This window comes from Toxorhynchites rutilus, chromosome 1 (assembly GCF_029784135.1).
Source record: "Toxorhynchites rutilus septentrionalis strain SRP chromosome 1, ASM2978413v1, whole genome shotgun sequence".
In the NCBI taxonomy this organism is placed as follows: Eukaryota; Metazoa; Arthropoda; class Insecta; order Diptera; family Culicidae; genus Toxorhynchites; species Toxorhynchites rutilus.
The window spans coordinates 174,032,960-174,041,510 of NC_073744.1; positions in this window are offsets into that span (position 1 = coordinate 174,032,960).

Consider the following 8,551-nt stretch of genomic DNA (forward strand, 5'->3'; position numbering starts at 1 on the left):
GCTGAATTTCGCTTGCACTTCTGTCATGTAACAATTCGGCTCCGGGGTCAGTTAGGATCAAATTCAACTTATTGAAAAACCTTCCTGATAATGCGAAGAAACGTTTGTTAAAATTGTTCAATGTTTTTCTTGAGCAGAACGTTGTTCCACATGAGTGGCGACAGATCAAAGTTATAGCTATTCTGAAACCTGGTAAACCTGCGTCTGATTATAATTCTTATAGACCAATAGCAATGCTTTCTTGCATTCGCAAATTATTAGAGAAAATGATTCTAAGTCGCTTAGACAGCTGGATAGAATCCAACAACCTTCTCTCACCTTCGCAGTTCGGGTTTCGTAGAGGCAAAGGAACTAATGATTGTCTTGCTCTGCTTTCATCAGAGGTTTACATCGCCTTGAGTAAAAAGCAACAAATGGCATCAGTGTTCCTAGACATCAAGGGTGATGATTCAGTTTCCATTGAGGTTCTTTTTGAAAAACTTCATCTAAATGGGTTTTCTCCAAAATTAAATAGTTTTCTGTTTAACCTTATGCGTGAAAAACATATGAGCTTTTCCCATGGTTCTTCGTCAGTTTTACGAATTAGCTACATGGGTCTCCCTCAAGGCTCATGTCTTAGTCCAATCCTTTACAACTTTTATGTAAATGACATTGATGTTTGTTTATCAGGTAATTGTACTTTGAGACAATATGCAGATGATTGCGTAGTGTCGGTAATGGGCAAAGACAGTATTGATCTGTATAATCTCTTGCAGATTTCTCTTGATAATTTGGTTGATTGGGCTTGTAAATTGGGTTTTGAGTTTTCTACTGAAAAGTCAGAGATGGTTGTGTTTTCAAGAAAACACCATCCTGCTCAACTGCAACTTAAACTTTTGGGTAGAACAATTAGGCTCTCTTTGTCATTCAAGTATTTAGGAGTTGTGTTTGACTCCAGAGGCACATGGGGTAAACACATAGGCTACTTGAAACAAAAATGTCAGAAACGAATAAATTTTCTTCGATCCATAACAGGGACTTGGTGGGGGGCCCATCCTGACGACTTAATTAGGTTGTATAAAACAACCGTTCTATCTGTTATGGAGTATGGAAATTTTTGCTTCAGATCCGCTGCCCGTACTCATATTCTGCAACTGGAGAGAATTCAATATCGCTGTTTGCGTATTGCTCTAGGATGTATGCAGTCAACGCATACAATGAGCCTAGAAATTTTAGCTGGCATCCTTCCTCTTTCTGTGCGCTTTTTCGAGTTATCATTCCGTTTTTTGATTCGTTGTGAAACACTCAATCCGATAGTGATAGCAAACTTTGAAAAAATGCTAAACTTAGGTACTCAATCTAAGCGAATGTTACTATATCATGAATTTCTGACCCTGGAAAGCCCATCGGATTCATCTGGTTTCCAATCCATTCCTTCAATTTTGTTCAATCCATCTATTAATTTTGACTTGACAATAAAAGTTTATGTTAGTGGTATTTCAGGTGATCTCCGCCAAATAGTTATGCCTGCAATATTCTTGTCAAGATATAAACATATTGACTCAACTAAAACTTTTTTTACTGATGGATCCAGTCTTCATGGTTCCACAGGCTTTGGGGTATTTAATATTGACTTCTCCACATTCCGTAAGCTTAGTTTACCTTGTTCGGTGTTTGTTGCGGAATTGGCTGCTATATACACTGCTTTACAACATATTCAGTCCTTGTCACCCGAACTAATTTACATTTTTCTGATAGTCTCAGCTCTTTAGAGGCACTTCGTTCGGTAAGGTCTAGATATTCTTCGGATTTCTTGTCTGGAATCCAACAGCTTTTAAGTGTTTTGATGAGTAGATCATTTAATATCACTTTTGTATGGATTCCCTCTCATTGTTCGATACCAGGAAATGAAAAAGCAGATTTTCTAGCTAAAGAGGGCGCAATGGAAGGAGTCTTATTTCATAGGCCCATTACTTTTGATGAATATCTCAATATTCCTCGTGAACGTGCACTTGAATCTTGGCAGACAAGTTGGAATGGAAGTGATAAAGGTCGGTGGCTGTATTCTATCATTCCTAAAGTTTCCCTCAAATCATGGTTCAAAGGATATAATTATTCTCGTGATTTCATACGGGTAGTGTGCAGACTAATGTCTAATCATTATTCCTCGAATGCACATCTTTTCCGAATTAATATTAGTGATAGTAACTTATGTGTTTGCGGTATAGGTTATTACGATATTGATCACATTGTGTGGTATTGCTCTGATTTTCAAAATAACAGGTTATCTTTAATAGAAAATTTCCGCGAAAAGGGAATGACACCCTATGTTTCGATCCGCGACGTTCTGGCTACACGCAATCTCGATGCTATTTCGTTGATATATTATATATTAAGTCCATACACTTTCAAGTATGAGTATGTGTGTATTTTTTCTGTTATTTTTAATTATCGTTTACATTTCCAACTTTTTTTGTTTTTTGTTATTAATAATTCTATTATTTACCAATAATCTATGGTTTTAATGTTTTCATTTTTCTCCAACTATTTCCCTCAGAACTTAAACACATTCAGATTCACGCATTCGCACGCAATCTTCAAGGAGGTGGTTATCTCTATCAAAAAATCCTCAAGAAGAAGCCTCAAATATTATTTTATTATGTATTGTTATATAATTATTTATATTGTATCATTTCTTGAAAAAACTATAGGGTTTTTATGCCTTTTTGAGAAAGAACATTTGCATAGTTCTACTCACAAGGGCTTTTCCCTATTCACAAACACGGCTCATTGATTCTTAACGTTGCTGAGCCAATTGAAAATAAATGATTTAAAAAAAAAGACATCTATGCAACCAGTAGTTCTGATACTTATGAACAATCTTTTCCATCAGACCAAAGTGTTACAATGGCTAAATTCTGCTGTTATAATTTTTATCCCACATTCCTATGTATTCAACGCACTGTGCGTTGTCTTGTGTGGGTGACTACTTTGTTTGATACTGATTACCGTTATCTATTACCCATAGGAGCACCGTATGGATTCGTGAACAGGTTCACTAGACATCAAGCTTCGTTTAGGAAGAGCATAAACTGATACTTGGTTGAGTAAAATATAAGATTAGCATGGTCCCTTGCTGTGGTGGCTGAGAGCAGACAAACGACCACAATAAGTTAAAATATTCTACTTTTCGGCTTGTTTTAATTTCAGTAAAAAAACATGAAAAAACACATTTTTATAAAACATTTGGCCAATTATTTCGAAAACCAGTGTTTTGAACTGTAAGAAACTGCTTTTAAGCTTTGGAAAACATGAGTTCCCTGAGATACAAATGAAGTTTTCCTTAACATGTCCGTCTTACCCCCATCTCCCCTACATTCGTCATTTTTGGAGAAATAAAAACCATTATTCTGTGTGGAGGCGATCTGGCGTAGTGGTAACATCCATGCCTCTCACGCTGAAGGTCACGAGTTTAATTCTCACTCCCGACATTCTTCCAAAATGGGAGTAAAAGTGACGAACCAGCCGAATGAGTTGAAAATCACTATAATACAGATATAAAAAAAAAATAACCATTATATAGCATACCTTTTAACTCTCATATGACACTATGACTTTTTCTAAATATGTTCCGAAAGCTTGTTTTCGACTTTCAAAAGAAGGGAAAAGAGATCTGCATGGTGGGGTACGATTATGGATTTGGCCCAGATGAACCACCAGATCGGACAACCCAACCTAATGCAGAACATCCAAGTTCTGCAAATTAACCTCTATCACGCCAAAGCAGCGTCGAGCGTGCTATCCAGGAGGTTTACAAAAGACGCTGTGGATCTAGCTCTTATACAAGAGCCTTGGGTTCACAAAGGAAGAAAACTAGGTATTCAAACAGGTTCATGTAAGTTGTTCTATGACGACAAGCATGACTCCCCAAGAGCTGCTGTCTTAGTAAATGCAAACATTAAATGCTTTCCTATTACAGAGTTCATTCAAAGGGACATCGTCGCGATCAGGGTGGAAGTTCCTACCGCCAAAGGAAGGGCCGACATCGTAATTGCGTCGGCTTACTTTCCAGGCGACGTTCCTGAGGTTCCTCCACGAGAGGTAGCGGCGTTTGTAAACTACTGCAGGGAAATTAACAAGGACTTCATTATCGGATGTGATGCCAACGCTCATCACATTATGTGGGCAAGTACGGATATTAACTACCGAGGTGAGCGTCTTTTAGAATTTCTCTCGTCAAACAACATAGATATTGCTAACAAAGAGAATGAACCAACCTTCACTAACGCTATCAGACAAGATGTCTTAGATCTAACGCTGTGCAGCCCGGCTATTCAAGAAAATATCCATAACTGGCACGTTTCCGAAGAGGCGTCTTTGTCTGATCATAGACACATTATTTTTGAATGGAATGGTGGCATGGAAGTTCATTGAGAATACCGAGATCCAAAAAAAAAAAACAATTGGAATCGGTATGCACTTGAACTCGAGTCAAAAACTCTAAACTCGAAAATAAGGTCGATGCAGCAGCTTGAATCAGCTACAAAAGAATTAAATGAAACGATAGTCTCTGCCTACAACAGTAATTGCCCACTGAGAAAAGTTTCTTCGACAAGAAACGTTCCTTGGTGGAAGAAAAGGCTCGAACGGCTTCGCAAAACGGCGCGTAAACTGTTCAACAGAGCAAAAATTACCTCGGACTGGTCTCAATATAAGAGAGCCCTAACTGAGTGCAATAGAGAACTGAGACGATCTAAACGAAAATTCTGGGTATATAACTGCGAAAGCATTGAAAATATCCCAATCGTTGCTAGACTCAACAAGACTTTGGCAAAAGACCACTCGAACGGGCTTGGATCGCTTAAAAAGGATGACGGTTCGTTCACAAAAACCCCCTCAGAAGTACTAGACTTACTGATGAAGACTCACTTTCCGGGATCTACATCTGTCCACTCGGATACAAATCCTGGCTATAATGGCGACACAATATGCTCTCGAAGGCGTCTCATAGGACCCGAAAGTGCAAAGGATGTCGCAAATATAGTTGCTGGATAAGCTTTCACGAGGGCCAGGGTAGTAAACGCGGTGAGATCCTTTCTACCTTACAAATCTGCAGGTGCAGATGGGATTTTTCCGGCCCTGATTCAAAATGGAGAATCAAAACTAATTCCATCTCTAATCGAGATCTTTAAGGCAAGTCTGATACTAGAGCACATTCCTATTCGATATGGAGACTTGTGAAAGTAGTTTTCATCCCAAAAGCGGGAAAACGCGACAAATCACTTCCAAAGGTTTTCAGACCAATTAGTTTATCATCAATACTGTTGAAAGGGGGGTCTCCATAGCCACATTGGTTGCGCGTTCGCTTAGTAAGCGATCGATCGGGAGTTCAAAACTCAGGGCCCTCATTGACCATCTTTGTGTTGTTACAGAATAACTACGTCCACGCAACAATCATCAGCGATCGAGATCGATCCACGGTCGAAATAAGATCGATTCATCCATACAACTGCTCTGCTCTGCAAGAAACATCGGGCTGCTATTCTATTAATAACTCAACAATGATCATATCAACTGTCTCCGCTGTCCGGTCTAACTGGACAATGGAAGAACAGAACGAATACTCTTACGCCTAAATGGCTACTGTGAAATGTAATGTACCATATGCAATGGTATAGAAGGAATACTATAACGCCAAAAAAAATGGCAACTGTGTAATGTGCTATTTATAGATATGATAAACATGTGACATGTGCACTATTAAAAATTCGGCTCTATTACAGCTGAAATGCTAATGAGCCTGAAATAAACGAATGAGATAAAAAAAATACTGTTGAAAACTATGGAAAAAGTATTATATGAATACATAAAGTCTGTATTCATGTCCAAACACCCACTATCCAAATACCAGTTTGCCTACCAATCAGGCAAATCCACAATCACAGCACTACACTTGCTTGTGACAAAAATTGAAAAATCTCTCTTGTCAAAAGAAACCGCATTATGCGCGTTTCTTGACATCGAAGGTGCTTTTGATAATGCTTCTTATCTATCAATGGCACAGGCAATGAGAAGAAGACACTTCGATAACTGTATAGTCGAATGGATCCATGGCATGCTCACACACAGAAAAATCACCTCGGAGCTGGGCGGGTCGTCTAATTATGTGATTGTAACAAAGGGTTGCCCACAAGGAGGCGTTCTATCTCCTCTCCTTTGGTCACTAGTAGTTGACGACCTTCTGGCAAGTTTAGAGGCAAAAGGTTTTGAAATTGTGGGCTTCGCCGATGATCTAGTCATAATGATACGAGGCAAGTTCGACGACGTGATATCGAGCAGAATGCAGATGGCCTTAAACCTTACACAAACTTGGTGTACCACAGAAGGTCTGAGCATAAATCCCTCAAAAACAACAATTGTTCCATTCACCAAAAAGAAAAAAACAGCATCTGCAGTCTTTATATCTTGGGGGAGTGGAAATAAAATGCAGCGTTTCAGTGAAATATCTAGGCGTAATCCTAGACGCTAAACTAAACTGGAACGCACACTTAGATGCAATTATCAGTAAGGCCAACATTGCCCTATGGGCATGTTCTAAAATGATAGGAAGAACATGGGGCCTTAAACCAAAAATGGTAATGTGGGTCTACACTGCCATTGTGCGACCTAGGATAACCTATGCCTCATTAGTCTGGTGGCCAAAGACCAAGGAGACTGTAGCTACAAAAAAGCTAAACAAACTCCAACGACTCGCATGCGTTGCAATTACTGGAGCAATGCGAAGCACACCCTCGAAGGCACTGGAGGCTATCCTTCACTTGCTACCTTTGAACCAACATGTTCAACTAGAGGCTAAGAAAAGCGCTCTAAAGCTTAAACAATGGAAAAAAATACTAGACGGAGACAAAATTGGTCACTTGAGCATCCTGAATCTCCTACCCGTAGGACCATCCTCCGAGATGAACAGTGATTGGATGGAACCTAGGACTAACTACGACATTCCATACAGTGTAATCGAACCTTCTCGGTCAGTATGGGATGAAGGCGGTCCCAGTGTTCGTAATAGTTCAATCATGTTCTACACTGATGGGTCAAAAATGGGAATCAGAACAGGTGCTGGAGTGTATGGTCCCAGAACAAAAATCTCTATAGCTATGGACGGATTTAACGCCAACTCAACTGGTCATTGGCAGCACCATTTCAGATTGCAGTGAAACGTTTTGGGTGTAAAGATATTGGTCATTTAAGCAACTTTGCATACTTGAAATATTCCAAAAATAATTAGGCTACTTTTTAAAAAGGGCCAAAGTTTTTTATAATTTTTTTTTCAAAAATTTATATCTTAAAAACTATAAGACTTACAACATTTTGGTCAAAGAAGAAATTATAGGAAATCGTTCAATTTTTCATAAAAAAATATTTAAAAATTTATTGTTTTTAATTTACACTAAAAATTTTTTTTCCAAAAACTAAAATTCAATTTGCTCAAAAACGTATTTTTTTAAAATTCTCAAAAAATTGTGTGAATAGCCCGTACAATTATCAAGAAGTCGTCCATACATCCGAAGATGGGCACTTTTACAGGAAAAAGTTTTTCTCACAACAACTTTTACATGTTTTTTTTGAAAAAAAACAACGAATCCTAATTTTGTTTAAAGTCAAGATAGCAATATAGTTTAATCGACAAAGTTTTAGACCTTGTTAAAATATAAACTTTTGTCGAAGACGTCAACTTTCTATCTTTTATAGTCTTCAGAATTTCATTTTTTTTTTCATTTCATTGAAAAAAAATATTTTGCAAATTAAAATTAATTTTTCTCGCAAACATATGCTTTTAAAATTCTGAAAAAAATAGATATAAAAAGCCCTTAAAATTTCCACCAAGTTTTCCATAAACGGGACGATGGACACATTTACATGGAAAAAGGTTTTCGAACAAAAACTTTTTCATGTGTTTTTCGAAAAAATGCTACTAATGTTCAATTGTTACATTTTTATGTATAAATTATCGCATTGAATGCTCTGAAAATTTTTCTCTTTTTAGAAACATGTCAAGAACATGTCCAACGTGAGAATTTACACACAAAAATGTTTTGAGCAAAACATTATTTTTTTCAGGAGTCTTCATACAAAACTGACTTGTATTCTAAAAACTATAAAAAATAGAAAGTTGACGTCTTCGACAAAAGATTATATTTTAACAAGATCTAAAACTTTGTCGATTAAACTATATTGCTATCTTGACTTTAAACAAAATTAGGATAAGTTGTATTTTTTTCAAAGAAAATATAAAAAAGTTGTTGTTAGGCAAACTTTTTTCCTGTAAAAGTGCCCATCTTTGGATGTATGGACGACTTGTTGATAATTGTACGGGCTATTCACACAATTTTTTTGAGAATTTAAAAAAAATACATTTTTGAGAAAATTGGATTTGAGTTTTTGAAAAAAAAAATTTGGTGTAAATTAAAAACAATAAATTTTTAAATATTTTTTTTTTATGAAAACTGAACAATTTCCTACAATTTCTTCTTTGATCAAAATTTTGTAAGTCTTATAGTTTTTGAGATAGAAA